The sequence below is a fragment of the Pristis pectinata genome, chromosome 1 (genome assembly GCF_009764475.1).
Source record: "Pristis pectinata isolate sPriPec2 chromosome 1, sPriPec2.1.pri, whole genome shotgun sequence".
NCBI classification, from domain to species: domain Eukaryota; kingdom Metazoa; phylum Chordata; class Chondrichthyes; order Rhinopristiformes; family Pristidae; genus Pristis; species Pristis pectinata.
Window position 1 is genome coordinate 15,466,333 of NC_067405.1, and position 17,357 is coordinate 15,483,689.

At 41.4% G+C, this 17,357-nt stretch overlaps 1 protein-coding gene across 2 annotated transcripts in view; it reads left to right on the forward strand.

Moving 5' to 3' along the window:
- Positions 1-8,203: 8,203 nt before the first annotated feature.
- Positions 8,204-17,357, forward strand: part of LOC127567830 (ras-related protein M-Ras) — a 49,994-nt gene continuing 40,840 nt past the window's right edge. Inside the window, exon 1 of one of the 2 annotated variants that reach the window (XM_052010957.1) lies at positions 8,204-8,806. The gene's annotated coding sequence lies outside the window, so the exon portion shown is untranslated. The remainder of the gene's footprint in view (positions 8,807-17,357) is intronic. The other variant, XM_052010947.1, reaches the window with a different exon arrangement.

Here is a 17,357-nt window from a genome sequence, read left to right on the forward strand (position 1 = left end):
GACGTTGGGGGAGAGAAATAAATCATCGTTGTACAAGAGGACAGAGGAGGAAGGATACGGTGTCCTCGGTGAGTTGTAGGACTAGAGGAGATAACCAAAATAGGGAGCTTGAAAGCCCGGACGTCCAGACTTAAGAACAGCTTCTTCCCCACTGCTATCAGACTTCTGAACCAATCACCACTTTCACACACCCCTTCCCAGCAGTGCTGCTACATTCTCATACACTTAATTCTACCTCCCTTGGTTACTCTATTATTGCCACTTTAGCTTTTCTTTTTGTAGTATTTCAGGATGCACTACAATCCTTGCACCATTCTGCTCTTCCGTGCTCATTGTTGTACTTACTGTTAGTATGTATTATTACCATGTATACTGTTTACTCTGTGAGTTTCATGTGAACAAGGAGTTTCATTGCACCCTGCTATATCTGACAATGAACTAATCTAATCTAAACTAAATTTGAAAACAAAGCTGTGGATATTATAATTATGTATATTTTTAATTGGGAGTAAAGTAGATAACAAACATATGAAGCTCTGTGTAAAATACAATGACGGAAGCATTTGGCACAGTATTAATTTCCCAATCTCTCTACTGGTTGCAAATGTAGCACCAGTTGTTCTGCACTTATCCTCACAATAGATTCCAGTGCTGAACAGTGCAAGACATTACCAAATTTTTCAAATGGTATCAGCAGTCCTAAGGTTAGGTACAGCAGAATTCAATCACTTTAGTTCTACCAACACCAGTCCAGTGGTATGTGCTCGAAACTTGCAATCAATCATCTTGATGCAGTCTACACATTGTGAGGCAACATATGTTAACTTGTTTTTGATCATTGTCACTGAAAACACCAACTGTTACATGACAGCACTGGAGTCCACAAGCTGTTTACCATGTAAAGTTACTTTCTAACTTTGGTTACATTTTCTTGTTTACATATGTGTAGGCTTGTGAAGAATTTCTTCATTATGAGCATGCGACTTTGATAGCACCTTCCAAACCCACAACCTCTACCACCAAGGAGGCAAAGGCAGCAGAAACATAGGCACACTCCTGCCTGCAAATTCCCCTCTAAATTGCACACCGTGCTGAATTGGAAATATATTATCATTCTTCCATTGTTGTTATGTTGAAATTCTGGAATTTCTTATTCTGTGGGACTACCGTCATCATCAGGACTGCAGTGGTTCAAGTTGGCTCACCATATCAAGGTCAATCAGGTTTCACCAATAAACCTGGCCTTGCCAGTGACACCCACATCATGCAGGCACGGTAGTGTAGTGGTTAGCGTAACGCTATTACAGCATCAGCAAACCGGGTTCAATTCTGGCCACTGTCTGTAAGGAGTTTGTACATTCTCCCTGTGTCTGCATGGGTTTCCGCCGGGTGCTCCGGTTTCCTCCCACATTTCAAAGACATATGGGTTAGGAAGTTGTGGGCACGCTATGTTGACACCGGAAGCGTGGCGGCACTTGCGGGCTGCCCCCAGAACACTCTACGCAAAAGATGCATTTCACTGTGTGTTTCGATGTACATGTGACTAATAAAAATATCTTATCGAATCTTAAATGAATAAGTGATAAATAAGTCTCCCAGATTATGCATGGCACTATTAGGTGTGGACTGGCATCCCCTCTATACTACTAATATCAACCACAGCCTCAGAAATCCATGCCCTGCTGCATCAGTACCCATTTCAATATCTACATCTGCTTTCTTCACTTTCTTTAGAATATTATTACTTTGTCAAATGTTCCTATTATTGTGTGGAACTTCAACAGACAATTCTCTGAGTCAAGTTTCTTGAGATAGCAACAATTACATTTCGTGCTGACATAAACTGCCTATTAATAGAAGACCATTCTGTTGGCTGCAGTATAAAAAAATGCCATGTGGTGTGCACTGTACACAGAAGCATGAGGGTATATGAAAAAAATAACTTGACGTAACACTCCAACTGATTCAGCCCAAAATGTATAATCAATTCATCTGTTGGTCCAGATTCCCCCAGAATGATGCCAAAGTGTGGGAGGTCAGATTTGATGAACAATGATTTTATTATTCTCACCCTTTTCAAGTCAGTCTATGGCTTCACTCCCCCCATCCATCCACTTCCAATCTCCTTCATTCCTCCAAGATATGTGCTCCTTCAATTCTGCTCTCTTGATCATCCTGAGTCTAATTGTTCCGCTACTGGCAGCCACGAATTCAGCTGCGGAGCTCAGGAATTCCCTCTGCAAACCTCTCTGACTATTTACTTATTTCTCCCTTAAGGCACTTTTTAAACCCTACTTATATGACAAAGCTTTGGAGGTCTTTTGCTACAAGTAATTGTATCTGTACTCCCTTGAGTTTAGAAGACCATTTGGAGGACTTGCTAACCAAAGAGCAACTAGTTCCCGCTGTTGGGGGTTTAATAAGAATCTGACATGATCTTAGAATTAGAAGCAAGCCAATCAGGAGCAAAATCAGGAACCACCTGTTTACACAAGGGATGGTGTAATTCTGCAGCTTTTTCCTACAAAAGCCTCTGGATGCTATGACAACAGGAGATCGACACAAGTAAATATATGGAGCAGACACAAACCAAATGAAAAGAGGAACAGCCCCAAAGGACTGAATAGCCTCCTCCTGCTCCTAATGTGCATGTGTTCCCATGTCACCTCCTGAAAGGAAAATTCTTCATCAAAAGCCAATGGTCAGAAACAGTTATGCAAAACTCCACAATATGCACCTACCTGTCCATCTCTTTCCTTTCCATCTCTTTCCTCCACAGTTGCAAAATCCACTCATATCCAAAAGAAGATTAAAGCCCATCCGTATATTAACAGGAACTGCTGCAAACAGTCAGCAGCTCATCCAGTGTCTGTTGAAGACCCTTCAACTAGTTGAGAGTCGTTCGACCTAAAATGTCAGCAAAAAACAAGCTTCTGGAGGAATTCAGCGGGTCAACCAGCATCTGTGAAGGAAAGTGGACAATCCAGATGAAGGATCTCAACCCAAAACATCTACTGTCCATTCCCCCCCACTCCCCCCCCCCAACAGATGCTGCTCGACCCGCTGAGTTCCTCCAGCATCTTGTTTGTTACACTAGATTCCAGCATCTGCAGTCTCTTGAGTCTCTGATTGGAAATGTTAACTCTGCTCCCCTTTCCATAGATGCTTCTTGACCTAAGGAGTGTTTCTAGTATTTTCTAATTTTGTTTCAGATTTCCAGCATCTGTAGTTTTTTTTGGATTTTCACCTGTCCATTCAACCTTTTTTCTGTTGTGGTACTTGTAGAGTGCCTTACTTAAAATATCCCTGGGTACAGCATCTGCTGCATTTGTTGACAATCATTACTATGTTATCATTTACTCAACAGCAGGTATGGAAAGTTCAAATGTTTCTCCTCTCTTTGATCTCCTCTATTCATTTATTTCCACCATTGTGATTAACAATATACTCTAGACAGATATGATACAATAGTAAGGTATAATATTAACGTATTATTAAGCATGGATACATCAAACAAATAGAGGGAGATACCATGATTGAATCAAACCAAAAATTTTTCCAGCTGGATTCACAATCATTTAATTTTGCAGAAGCCTTGTCTAGTGAGCATGTAATCAATTTCAGAAATAACTTGCATTTCTTGACAACACTACAATCAGCTTTCCAGTTCATGTGATACCTTTTGCAGAATCTTTCTGGTGTGGGAAAATGACAAGAAAAAGAGAAGCCATCACCAAAAATCACAACAAATTGCCAAATGATTTGCAACACATCATTTCCCTTGCAATGACAATTTCAAGAAATTGCTGAATGTTTGCACCAAAAAAATGAAACAAACTTACTGCGGAAAATTAGAGGTGGCACTGCACAATTTAAGGACCTTTTTAATGTGAAAGTTATGTTCCTACGATGTAATTTTGGAGGCCTAGAAAGGCGACAGTTGAAACTACAGAATCTCACTCTTGCTGGTACCATATTCTTCCTGGAGGATTTAACATTTTCAATATTAATAATGTTATAATTTTCTCCCTCTCTCTCCCTCTCTCCCTCTCTCCCTCTCCGGCTAAATTATTTCTTCCTTTATATTTCTGTGTCTATTTTATTTGGGATCAATTGTTTATCTCCCAAATCAATATAATTTCACAATAAAAAGCAAAGGAATAAGAAAATATGCTGAATTGCAAAGAATCCTTGAATCTGAACATCTTAAGAACATACCTAGTTTTGCAGAATTCATCCGGTTTTCTACAATTCACTCAAAAGTTCTATTTCAAATTTCTCTGGGTCATTTGTTACCTTCTCATTTCATTGTGAAGGAACTGATCATTGTCCCAGGTCTGCCATGGAAAACATATGCATTTGATGTTGTCTGATTGGAATTGGAATTGGTTTATTATTGTCACTTGTACCGAGGTTGCCTTGCATACCATTCATACAGATCAATTCATTACAACAGTGCATTGAGGTAGTACAAGGTAAAACAATACAGAATGCAGAGTAAAAGTGTCACAGCTACAGAGAAAGTGCAGTGCAGGTAAACAATAAGGTGCAAAGTCATAACGAGGTAGACTGTGAGGTCAAGAGTCCATCTTATCATACTAGGGAACCGTTCAATAGTCTTATAGAAGCTGTCCTTGAGCCTGGTGGTACATGCTTTCAGACCTTTGTATATTCTGCCTGATGGGAGAGGGGAGAAGAGAGAATGACCCGGTTAGGTGGTGTCTTTGATTATGCTGGCTGCTTTATCGAGGCAGTAAGAAGTAAAGACAGAGTCCATGGAGGGGAGACTGGTTTCCATGATATGCTGAGCTGTGTCCACAACTCACTGCAGTTTCTTGCAGTCCCAGGCAGAGCAGTTGCCATACCAAGCCGTGATGTATCCGGATAGGATGCTTTCTGTGGTGCATCGATAGCAGTTGGTGAGTGATCAAGCTGATCCAGTGGACGCTGGGCCAGTCTGTTTTGGAGACAAGCAATTGCAGATGCTGGTATCTAGAACCAAAGTTAAGCTGCTGATGGAACCCAGCATGTTAGGCAGCAACGACAGAGGGAAATGGACAGTCGACATTTCGGGTAGAGACCCTTCATCTGGACTGAAAGCAAAAAACAAGCTGCTTGGAGGAACTCAGTGGGTGAGGCTTTGGTCTGATTCTATTTTCTGACTTACACAAGCAGAATGTGATTCCCAAAGGGCAACTACGGAACTGCAGCAACAAAGAAGATGCTGGAGCAACTCATTGGGTCAGGATCTGTGGAGGGAAATGGACAGTCAAAATTTCGGGTCAAGACCCTTCGTCTGGACTGAAAGAAAGAGGGGAAGAGCCAGTATAAAAGGGTGAAGGGATCAAGATCTGGCAAGTGATAGGTGGATCCAGGTAAGGAGGGGTGATAGGCAGATCGAGGAGGGAAGAGTGGAGATAGTAACAGAGGGTAGGAGGTGAGAGGTGGAGGCAACAAAAGACTGCAGATGATGGAATCTGATCGGAGAGATATGGATGAGATGTGTCACAAACCAGCAACAAAAGAAACACACTGAGCATGATTCAGTGTTAAAAACTATTTTATTAATCACTACTTATGATAATACGTAAAATAAAAGTTTAAAAAAAATGTTAGTATGTTAGAATTCAAAAATGTTAAACCTCGAACGTTAACCCCAAAACTAAACTCTTCGTGTGTGTGTGTGACAAAGTCCAAAACTCCCAGTTCCTGAATGGTTCTTAAAGTTCAGTTCCGCAAGCCATAAGGTGAAACATGAGCAAGGGCTTCTTCAACAACCACCGTTGTCTGAAGATAAGATGTAGATGTAGAAAAACATAGAGAGAGTACATACGAAATCCAAATGTTCCACGATGGAACCCAAACGACACTTCAGTGTTTACTCGGTAGTGACTTCCTCACCCCGAAAAGCATCCGAACCGTGGTCGTCCACACACAAATACCTGTTTCCTTCTACAGGTCAGCAACAAAGTGAACTCCACCGGATTACTTCCAACTTCCATACATGGATTTCAGTGGCAAACACAGTTATTGTTTCTCATCCATCGATAGAGAAAACAAGCAGGCTGGTGTCTCTCTCCCTTCTCTCTTTCTCTTTCTCCTTCTTCTTCTGACTTCTTCAACAACGTCATTACGTCCTTTATCTTCTATTGACGTAAGCACGCCCCACACACACATACACACACACTCTCTATCTTAAAGGGACTTTCACTGAGTCCGTAACAGATGTTGAACCTGGAGCCCTCTGTTGGAAGAATATTATTTTTTGAGGTCTTCCAAAATTGTGTTGGTGGTATCTTGGGTTACACCAGGTCTTTTTCATCCCTCACCCCAGTGTTAACATTGGCCTCTGATTAAGCAACACCTCAATTTCAAAATTCTCACCCAGATTTTCAAATAATGCATGGTTACACCCTTCCCTTTTGACATCTCTGTATAATCTTCACCTACAAATCCTTTCTCATCTCTGCACCGCTTCCAATTCTGGCCCATTGCTCACCCAATCCCCTCAATAAAGGTGTATAAAATCATGAGAGGCATAGATAGGGTGAATGTACACAGTCTTTTTCCCAGGGTTGGGGAATCAAGAACTAGAAGACATAGGTTTAAGGCGAGAGGGAAAAGACTTAAAAAGGACCTGATGAACAACTTCTTCATGCAGAAGGTGCTGCGTATAAGGAACGAGCAGCTGGAGAAAGTGGTTGAGGGGGGTACGCTAACAACATTTAAAAGGCACTTGGATAGGGACATGGATAGGAAAGTTTAGAGGGATATAGGCCAAACTGAAGCAAATGGGACTAGCTTACATGGGAATCTTGACCAGTATTGGGCTGAATGGTCTGTTTCCGTGCTGTATTGCTCTATGACTCTAACTCCCTCATTAAACCTCTTCCCCTCTGCAACCTGAGACACACCTTTCCAAGCTTTTGGAATTGGAAGTGGAATTGGTTTATTATTGTCACTTGTACCAAGGTACAGCGTAAAACTTGTCCTGCATATCATTCACACAGATCAATTCATTACACAGTGCATTGAGGTAGTACAAGGTAAAACAACACAAAATGCAGAGTAAAAGTGTCACAGCTACAGAGAAAGTGCAGTGCAGGTAGACAATAAGGTGCAAGGTCGTAACAAGGTAGGTTGTGAGGTCAAGAATCCATCTTATCATACTAGGGAACCATTTGATAGTCTTATAACAGCGGGATAGAAGCTGTCCTTGAGTTTGGTGGTACGCGCTTTCAGGCTTTTGTATCTTCTGCCCAATGGGATTTGGAAGAAGAGAAAATATCCCAGGTGGGGGGTGGGGTCTTTGATTATGTTGGCTGCTTTACCGAGGCAACGAGAAGTATAGACAGAGTCCATGGAGGGGAGGCTGGTTTCCGTGATGTGCTGAGCTGTGTCCACAACTCTCTGCAGTTTCTTGCAGTCCCGGGCAGAGCAGTTGCCGTACCAAGCAGTGATGCATCCAGATAGGATGCTTTCTGTGGTGCATCGATAAAAATTGGTGAGGGTCGACGGGGACATGCCAAATTTCTTTGGCCTCCTGAGGAAGTAGAGACACTGGAGAGCTTCCTTGGCCATGGTGTCTACGTGGTTGGACTAGGACAGGCTATTAGTGATGTTTACTCCTAGGAACTTGAAGCTCTCAACCGTCTTGACCTCAGTACCGTTGATGTAGACAGGTGCATGTGTACTGCCCCCCTTCCTGAAGTCAATTTTTGGTCATCACCCTTAGATGTTGGGTCAGATTCTGTGTGAAAAGAGAGACACAAGAGACTGCAGATGCTGGAATCTGGCGCAACAATCTACTGGAGGAACTTAGCGGGTCCGGCAGCATCTGCGGGAGGGGTGTAGGGTTTCGACTCCAACCCTCCACAATTCTACCTCCCCTACCCCCCCCCCCCCCACACACACACACACACACATACAGATGCTGCTCGACCTGCTGAGTACCTCCGGCAGATTGTTTGTTGCTTTGTGTGAAAAGATTCTGTGTGACGCCTTGGGACAATAACCCCTCAGATAAGTGGAAATAGCTTCTGTTCCACTTGCCAGGGGTGAATTCAAATCCAGTCGATTGGGGAGGGGGAATGCAAGTTTGCTCCCAGGGCGAAAAGTGTCCGCGTTTTGAAGTAGATCACACAACGAAAACACGTTCACACGCAGACTTGACAGTGAAACCAGGAACTACCAACAAGGCTGACGTACGTGGGACTCGGCTGTGATCAAAAGCATCCGTCCGCCAGAGCCACGGCGCATTGCAACCATCGGTCACTGGAAACACAGGAAGAAAAGAGGGGGAGAGAGAGGGAAGTCCCAGCCCAGCGGCTCCTGTGTGTGAATCATTGTGGGAGATACAATGCAAACAGCGTTCTCAACCACCTGACTACTCGCTGGATCAGTCCATTTGCGAGTATAAGACTGTGCTGTCAGCATAAAAACCAAGGCAACAGGGGCAGGCGCAGCATTGAGGAGAACAACCTCATCCAAGCAAAAGCTGAGGGTAGCGGAGCTGGAAGTTGGACGCTCGCCTGCTATTTTTAGCACCAACTGTTGGAATATAAAGCACGGATTTAGAGAGTTAAGTCAGGGCATGTTGGCTCAGTGATCAGAAAGACGACGGTGGAGCTTTCTTTTGTATCGTAAAAAAAGGAAGGAGGGGAATTTACAAGGGCTGCGTGTTATAGGGGGAAATAGGCAGAGGGGATGACACAAAGACTGGCCCTAGGGGGGCTCACTACAGTCTTGACATGTTGACCAGCGAGGTGTAGCAAGAGGTGCGGCTTCAACGGCGGTAAGTGACCGGGTGAGTGCCAGTTCCTGCCTTGTGTATTAACCTCGCTTGACCCTTCACGTTGGATTTCACCCCTTTAACAAAAAAAATTCAAACTCTGTGCCTTTAATTCCTTTCTTTAACGTTCTTGTTATTTAATGCCCAAAGTAACCCAATAACCTGTTTCTGCTTCCACAGCCCTGACTCTGTTCCAAATTGCAATCGACATATTGTACAATACTAATAACACATTCGAGACACTGTACAGTGTGAAATGGGTTCTCAGAGATTAACGCCCATACTGTGTTTGTCTGAATGTGACATGGAATGTGATATTTAATTCATCAAAATTCAGTGGTTTGAAACTTTTTTTATGGCAAATCTGTTGTCTGCCTGAGTTAATTTTGATTTGGGAGCACTTTGCATTATTGAAAATATACTGCTTGTATTAAGAGAGGGCACTTTAAGATTCAGAAGTAATGGATTATTTCTGCCTGTTTTCAATCCAAGTCAGCAGTGTGTGAGAGAGAGAGATTTCTGCTGGAGGTCAGCTTTGCTTTCTGCTCATTGCAGTTGTCAGCCCTTTGGGGCCTCCATTTTAAGGCTTTTCTGATAATACACACAACTTTTTTTTTCTTTTGGCAAGTACTTCAGACTTTTTCTCACAGTTAACCAAGAACTCCTTGTGCTTCCAAACTTGCCCTACTTCACTTCAATGAGTCAGTAATAAACCCAAGGACACAGGGCTGATTTACACTGGATCTGTGCATCATAGAAACATACAGCACAGAAGTGGGCCCTATTGGCCCACCTCATCCATGGTGCCTATCTACACTAATCCCATTTGCCCACATTTGGCCCGTATCCCTCTGTTCCTTTCCTGTCCAAGTACCTGTTCAAATGCCTTTTTAAATGTTGTAATTGCATCCACTTCCTCTACTTCTTCTGGCAGCTCATTCCAGATATTCACCACTGGATGAAAACAAAATTGCCCCTCTGTTATCTGGTTCTACTTATATCCTCCTGCCTCTGTTTTTACCTCCTTCCCTCCTCCCACTTGGCTCCATCTGCCCATCATTCACCTGATTCACCTATCACCTAGCAGCCCCTGTCTCACCTCTCACCTCTCTATACTGGCTATCTTCCCTTGACACTCTCAGTCCTGATGACAAGAAACATCAACCTGCCCTCTTCCACCACTGCATGACCCACTGAGTTCCTCCAGCTGTTTATTACCCCTCAGATCTCCTTTAAACTTCTCCCCTCTCACCTTTGCTTCTAGTTTTAGACTCTCCTGCCCTGGGAAGAAGATTCAGACTATCTATGCCCCTCATAGTTTTTTAAACTTCTATAAGGTCACCCTTTGGCCTCCTATATTCCAATGAGAATAAACTGGTGAAGGTCCCGTTAAAATGTACACCAGAAGGTAACCTGACACTACCACATAAAACTGGATTTACTGTTAAAGCAAATCAGTCACGTTTATTATATATGGTGGCTGTCACTGTAATGCGCTGTGGAAATTGAAGAACTAATACTGATGATCCTGAGTTGTAAGATTGATAACCCTCTGTTGCTACTTCCCTCTTAGATTCTAGGGAGGGGCGGGCAAATCTATCAAGGGTATTCCCATTCCAGGAGGAACAATGAACTGAAAGAACACTGCCTGATTTGTATTTCAAATGTGAATAATGTAACAATGATTTATAAGATAGTGGTATGGTCTTGGGGTTCAGATAAAAAAAACCTGAGCCGTTCAGGTTTTGCTCATGCTTAATGATCTGAGGCCGTCAATTAGATTACTGTTCTGTGATTCAGTTATGGAGTTATCAATTCAAGATTGCTGTTCTTTGTGGCAAGTGAGGGTAAATGATCAGATTAGAGATTTTGTTAACTTCTATCTGGAGGAATTAGTCCAGCTCAAAATTAGGTCAAGGAACAGTAATACATCAATTGGATTCTGATTAAATTGTTCTGCTTGATATGGTAGTTAATTGACACTTAAATAACATAATACAATGAGCAATTGGGCAATGTAATCTTTTGTTGATTATCAACAATTAGTTATACAAAATTTAACACCTAATCTCTATATATTTATATTTCTGCTTATCTATCATGGAAAATTGAAAATTATATTCTCAGCCAGGCCAAATATTATTTTGTTTTTCCATCCACTTTGAAATAGAAAAAGGAAAGTAATATTTTTAAATATTTTCTTTGTTGTTTAAATATATTGCCACATCCTAGTTCTTTGTTTTCTTTAACCAAAGAGATCCAATGTGAATTAAGATTAGATTTTCTCTATAATCAGTAATCTTGGCCCCATTCAGTGACTAATTGGACCTGTTAAATTGTACAAGTATAAATGTTCTGTTTCTAAAATGAATGTGCAGAGTTTAATCACCTTTTCCTGGGTAAGGCAAAGGGAAAAGAGTATTCACCTATAGCCAAAATAAAAAGGCAACTGTTCTAACTGCAATGAGGGTACAATTGTGTGGTGATTATGTTACTGGATTAACAGCTAGAGTTCTGGACCATTGATTCAGAAACTTGTTTGAAGCCCACCCTGACGGCTGGGGAATTTAAATTCAGGTAATTAAACAAATCTGGAATTAAATCTACTATCAGTAATGATATCCACGAAACCATCAAATTGTTGTAAAAATCTGTCTGGTATTATTCAGGGAAGGAAATTTACCATCCTTCTCCAGTCTGACCTTTATTTAACTACAGACCCACAAGTGATTCATTTTTAACTACCTCCTGCATTCAGGAGTAATTAGGGGATGGACAATGAATGCTGGCATTGCAAGTGTCCACATCCTGTGAGCAAATACATACAGAAATGGATGCAACAGGATTGGCTTTACCACAAGTGACCAAACAAAGATCAAAGTCAAGTTTATTGTTACATGCACAAATACATGTATGCACAGGTGCAATGGAAAACTTATTTGCAGCAGCATCACAGGCACATAGCATCATACAAGCAGCATTCACAAGAAAAACATAAAGTAAACATAAATCATACACAATTTTTACAAGTAAGAACACAATTAGAACAAAAAAACCACAAAGTCCATTTTAGTGCTGCTAAACTATAGTGATTAGGGTTGTGCCGGTCGGTTCAAGAACTGAATGGTTGAAGAGAAGTATTTTTCCTTGAACCTGGTGGTGTGGGACTTTGGGCTTCTGTACCTCCTGCTCAACGGTAGCTGTGAAAAGATAGCATGGCCCAGATGATGGGGATCTTTGATGGCTGTTGCCTCCTTGAGGCCGCGCCTCCTGTAGATACTACTGGATACGATTGCAGGTAAAAATTGATGCTCAGTTTGGATTTCTGAAACCAGGCCAAATGAGTTATAAAACAGTGCAGCTTTGTGAACATCTCTTCAAATTCTGGTTTCAGATCAGCATTTAATTAAGGAAGAAAAATTCTTCTTTCGAATGAGAAAGGCAGAGTGTGAGATCATTGACATTCAGTTTTTCTGGGGGGGAAAGAAACAGGAAGCTGTCTTTTTCCGAGAATTGTAACAAGGAGGTTGGGGGAGGGAGTTGTTACTTTGGCCTACAGGATCATCTAAAGCTGCTTTTTTTTTTCGGCAGTTTGTAAGGTCATTTAGGGTCATTGTCTTTTCTGTATTGTCCATAGCTACATTTATTTGCCTTCAATTTTTTTGAAAAGGTCTTAACTGTTAAAAGAAATTATCTTTAAGCATAATGCTATGAATCATTATCAGACATAGAACAAAATGTAAAGTCTGCTGAGTCCTTCTCAGCTGTTTCTTTTACACTAGTTGTTTTTGCTTGACCAGTGTCAGATTTCACTGGTTAAAATGATGACTGAGTATTGAGTCATTGTGTGCCAAAGTATACAGTAGTGTATGTCTATAAAAGCTTCATTAAATAATGAAACAATGGTGCAGAAAGAAAAACAATCACCATAATAATTAAGACACAATATTCTGAATAAATTTCAGAGCCCACAGTGTTTCTCTAATCCACATATTCTGGATATTGCCATTAACATGGAATGTAGAGCACTGTGAAAGTCTGTCAAATTCAACATGCATCTTGTCAATCCTGACTGGAATGAAGACAGAATTCGACCAAACAGTGAAAACAAAATGCTGGAAACACTCAGCAGGTCAAGCCAGCATCTGTGGAAAGAGAAGCAGAGTTAACATTTCAGGTATTCGGTAATTTAAAATAAAATTAATCTTGACTAAAGACCCTTCAGGGGAACAAATCTGCTGTTCTTAGCAGATGTGGCCCATAGGTGACTCCAAGCAAACAGAAATGTCATTGACTTTTAACTGCCCTCTGAAATGGTCTGTAAGCTATTTGTAGCTTAACAACTATGTTTAAAATAGCCAGATGATAAAATCAGGCTGACCACAAAGCATGAAGTGAGGCATTGAAACTTGACACTGCAGCATTGCTCCCAGACCACTCAACCTTCCAAAGTCTTCCTGCAAAGATCTGGGGGCTGGAGTCTTGAATAGGGAGAGCTGTCCCATAGACTAGTCAAGCAACAAGCTGACACAGTCATGCTTGGAATCATTGGTTACAGACCATGCACCAAACTCTTCTTTCACAATCCCTGGGGTCGTCCGATCTCCGGGTGGTGGGACAGGACACACCTGAGGATTGGGCTGGAGCCACAACTGTACACAGGTGAAAGGAAGTAGCTTTGAGAATTATCTTTCAAAGAAACCTCCCCCCGATCACACTTGCTATCCTCCAACTGATGAATCAGTATTCTTCCACTTTGAGCATCATTTGGAAGAAGCATTGAATGTAGCAAGGGAACAGAATGTACTCTGGTCGGGAGATCAGTGTTCATCACCAGGAGTCATTTGAAGGCACCATAACTGACTGGGCTGACTGAGTCATGAAGGACACTGCTGCTGCACTGGGTCTGTGGCAGGCAGTGAACAAATCAACATGAGGGATGAACCTACTGGACCTCACCCTCACCAAACTACCTATGGCAGATCCATCTGTCTATGGCCGAATAGGCTGGAGAGACTGCTGGACACTCTTTGCAGAGACAAAGTCCCACCTTCAGACTGAGACCATCCTCCTTGTTACGTGGCACTATAATTCATGCTAAATGAGATAAATATGGAACAGATCTGGCTGCTGAAAACTGGCCATCGATGCGGTGCTGTGGACCCCCAGCAGCAGCAGAAGGGTACACCACCACAATCTGGAAGCTCGTGGCCCAGTATGTCCCATGCTTTAATCATTGGATTCAAGCCAGGAGATCATAAGAACATGAAAAATAGAAGCCAGAATAGGCTATCTGGCCCCACGTGCCTGCTCTGCTTTTCAATTCTGCTGATCAAGAATCGTGAAGGTCAAGGGTAGCTAGTTAAATTCTTTCTTGTTGGAGATGGTCATTATCTAGAAATTTTGAAGCCCTGATATTATTTGCTGCTTATTAGCCCAAATTGGGTAAGTCTTGCTGGATGCAAGGATGAGCTACTTCACTTGCTGAGGATGAATGGAATTGAACATCGTGCAGTCATTAGTAAACATCTCCACTTCTGACCCTATGATGAAAGGAAGGTCATTGATGAAGCAGCTATAGATGGCTGGGTCTAGGACACTGCCCTGAAGAACTCCTGCAGTGATTGACCACTGATAACCATAACCATCTTGCTTTGTGCGGGTATGACTCCAGCCATTGGAGTGTTTTTTCTTTGATGCTCATTGAGCTCAGTTTACCAGGAAGACTTGATACCACATTCTGTCAAATGCTGCCTCAATGTCAAGGGCAGTCACTTTCAAATTGCCTCTTCTCTTCCTACATCAGTAGAAGCTGAAATCCTTCAAGTGTTGTTTGTGTGTTTGAGTGAAGGCTTTCTGGTGTACTGGAAAATTGGATATTTGTTTGGTGTTCCTGTTGCCTGAAGTTCTGGCATAGAGGAGATTATATCCTTAACTTCCCCATTTTCTTTCAGTTAGGATGTACTGATATTAAACAAGTATATTTGAGGAACTCCCACACACCTCAAATAGATTGATATGCGTGATCTACAGATAGCTGCAGTTTAAAGCCCCAAGCTACGTTCTATCCTTTCAACATCTAAATTCCATCACAGGCAGATAGTCCCTGGCTATGTTCATAAATATAGGCTTGATTGCGTAACTCATTTCAAGTATTGTGTTGGAATAACCACTCTGGATATAATAGGCCAATTCCAGCCTATGCACTTTCAAAGAGTGTACTACTCTTCCAAGTGGCTGTTCCCATGAGATGTATCACATCGAGTGAATAGTTATCTTCGCTTTTTTTTTAAATAAAGGCAAGTTAGAGCAATGACTCACTGTTCTAATCTAAAATTATGTAAGAAAGCCAGCTGCCTATCTTCAGTTTAAGATTCTACTTGAAGGAAGAGAGATCTGTCCAGTATCAGTGTGCTATTTCCATCTGTGTACAGCAACGCCAAAATCAACTTGTACTTATGACATTTAATGTAGAATGTTCCTAAGGTGCTGCTCCTTCCATTACAAGATTCAATTTAGAATTATGTTTGATGCAAACCAAGAGCCTTATTTGCTTTTTAATCATTCCAATTATGAATCTATGGTGACTGATTAAATTGTCCCAACAGCAGAATAGGATGAAATTTGTGTGTTGAATAGAGTAGTTTATTATTGATTCTTGTTTCTTAAATTCTAGTTACTTCAGTAGCCTGATTTTATTTCAAAAGTCCTTTTTTTAAAAATATTCTGAGGTGCATCAAGGCACTGGGAGAAAAAGGAGGCAGCAAAAAAAGTCTAAATATTTGAAGACTGCAATTTTTTTTATATAGTCTGTGTAACTTTGTTCTTTGCATTCTGCATAATGGATGCAAGCCCATGAGATTCCTTTGTGCTGTGCTCCGTGGCTGAGTTTGCGTGCAATCGGCAAAATGGTTTTAAAAACATGGCCCCTCCTTGTATTACAAAGGAGGAGTTTAATGAGGAGGGGAATAGTAATTTGTAAAGTGCATGAGGAAATGAAAAGAAAACTGTCCCCCAATGGTAATCAACAATTTGTTTGAAAGCTTTGAGCAGGGACTGGGAGCACCAGAACTTGAAGGATGGCCAACCCTTGGGGAACCATATAAAAGTATCAGTCAATGCCTTCAGGAGAAGTGGGAGGTATGGGGTTATGCAGAAATAGGACTGTATTTATTTCCCCTGTTACAAAGAATATTCAATTACTTGCTAACATCTTCTTTTGCACATTTACAAGCTTGTGTTACCTGAGCAATGAATGGGAAGAGTGATTGTCTTGTTTTCTCCAGAAAATTAGTTTTCTTATTGTGATTAATCCTTGAATTGGTGTTCCAGGTCCTCTAAATGACTTGTATTTTTTTTCTTTCTATGTTATTGCAAGAGAAAGCTTATTACAGCTTTGTATGCAGTGTAACCTTTCTTTGGCTCATAAATTAACTGTTAAGGAAAACTCTTTTTATATAAGTTAGACTGATTGGCCTTTTTTGTTGTTAAGCCCATGGATGTGACACTGTAGTTTCTGAATCACTACAGTGATCTGCTTTGTTTTAAATGTGTTCGTTTTAGATTAATGCTGATATGTAAAGGTAGATTCTTCTTGGTATTTAACAGTACTGAAGAATTCTGAAGTTTGCTCGGAGCCAGTTTTTGATGCTTGGACATCCCAAACATTGTACATTATTTGCTACCTTCAAGTTTGCTTATTACTAATCGAGTTGAGTTTATTGTCATGTGCACAAGTATGGTGAGGTACAGGTACAATGAAAAACTTGCTTGCAGCAGAATCACAGGCTTGTAGGTTCAGACAACACAGAACATAAATTATACATAAATTACAAAAGGCTGCAAAGAGAATAAAAAGACTAGTGCAAAAAATACACACAATCAGAGACAAGTCCATTGTAGTGCAAAAGGTGGTCCATAGTGTTCCGTTGTTGAAGTAGGATTAGGGTTGTGCAGGTCGGTTCAAGATCCTGATGGTTGTAGGAAAGTGGCTGTTCCTGAACTTGGTGGTGTGGGACATCAGGCTTCCGTGCCTCCTGCCTGATGGTAGCAGTGACAAGAGGGCATGATCCAGATGGTGGGTTCCTTGACGATAGATGCCACCTTCCTGAGGTAGCACGTCCTGCAGATGCTGTCAATGGTGGGGAGGGCTGTGCCCAAACTTTGTACTATGAACAATCACTTACTATTTTTAGAGAGGTATTTAAAGAGAGATTTGCTTTTTGTATGCAACTCCTAACAATGAAGTAGTTCCAGATACTCAATTTTTTTTTCTAGTCAGAAACTTGTGGTCACATTCTGAAAAGAATTTGCTGCACCAGAAGTTCTTTGATATTCGTTATGTCAACAGTCACACTGAAATTATAAATTCTGACCACCAGGTGATAATGTCCGGATAGAGTGGAGGTGGAGAGGATGTTTCCATTAGTAGGAGAGTCCAGGATCTGAGGGCACAACCTCAGAATAAAGTGACATCACTTTAAAACTAAGATGAGGAGGAATTTCTTCAGCCAGAGGGTGGTGAATCTTGTGAATTCATTGCCACAGAGGTCTGTGGAGGCCAAGT